Source organism: Arachis hypogaea, unplaced genomic scaffold, assembly GCF_003086295.3.
Source record: "Arachis hypogaea cultivar Tifrunner unplaced genomic scaffold, arahy.Tifrunner.gnm2.J5K5 arahy.Tifrunner.gnm2.scaffold_92, whole genome shotgun sequence".
Classification (NCBI taxonomy): Eukaryota; Viridiplantae; Streptophyta; class Magnoliopsida; order Fabales; family Fabaceae; genus Arachis; species Arachis hypogaea.
In genome coordinates, this window is record NW_027255504.1 from 6,243 (window position 1) to 7,500 (window position 1,258).

The following is a 1,258-nucleotide window of genomic DNA, read 5'->3' on the forward strand; positions in this document are numbered from 1 at the left end:
TAAAAAAGTATTAGTTTGTCTTTATCAAGCAAGCTGCTTCATTTATTAGGTTTGAAATATCAACATTTTATCCTAAATTTTTTATACTAAAATTATTCATTAAAATATTAAAAATAAATTAAATTATATATATATTTATACTTAAATATATAATTATTAATTTTATTAATTTTGATAATTAATTTTACTATATAGACAATATTTTCTTTATAAATTCTTGCCTTTTTCTTGTATTAAAAAACTCAGGGATCCACTCTTTTTGTTGATGAATTCGAGGGGGTCCCGTTGAGTTCTTAATAAGAAGAAGATTTCTTATTCTATAAATGACTCAATAGATAACTTTTTTCAATGTTTCAAAAAAGTTCATTTCAATTTTTTTTAATGTTTTTTAAAAATGAACTTTATTTTTTGATTAAAAAAAGTCTTTTCCAGAGGAAAATTTCTTTCAATTTAAGTTGAAAGAAAAGTAAAAAAAGAATAAAAGGGGAATCATTTGATTTACTTTTTCGGGATATCGCAATGGAAATAATATGAATTCTGTTTAATTCTGACTAATAGAGTTATCAAATGAGTTGAAATTACAATTGATACGACCGAAAACGATATATGAGTTAATATATGCTCTAAAGTTGAAAATATCATAAAAATAAGGTGTCCCAATAACTAAATACGTATTGATCAAAAATATAGTGTGTAAATTCTTAAATGTTTGTTATTAAGAATTTTTTTTTGAATGTTTTTTAATCCTTTTCTCTAGACAAAGCTGATTCTAATTCTATTAAATAAAAATTTTTACTTATAACTCATATAAATATCTATTTTGGAATCTATTTATTTTATAAGAAGAAAAAATATTTTGAATGGAATATTTGAATGGAATACTAAATTGGTGATCAAAAAATGATAAATTTTTGAATTTCTTTTTTTAAAAGAAAAAAAGAATATGCATCTCTTTGGATTCAAAAATGAAATAGAAATAAAAAAGATTTGATAATAAATGAAAAACTACGAATTTTTTGTTCCATTTCCGACGAGATAATAATAATAATTATTGAAATGTTTATATCTTTTGTTAAGCTCTTTCTATATATACGAATTCTTCACCAATTTTGGATTCCTAAAAAAAAGACATTATCCATTTTTTAAAAATAAAACAACAACAATTTTATACCCAATTTTAGAATAAATTTTTTCATTTATTCGTAAGGTTTTGAACTAAACAATTTATGTCTTACTAGATTTAGGTTATTTTCGACAA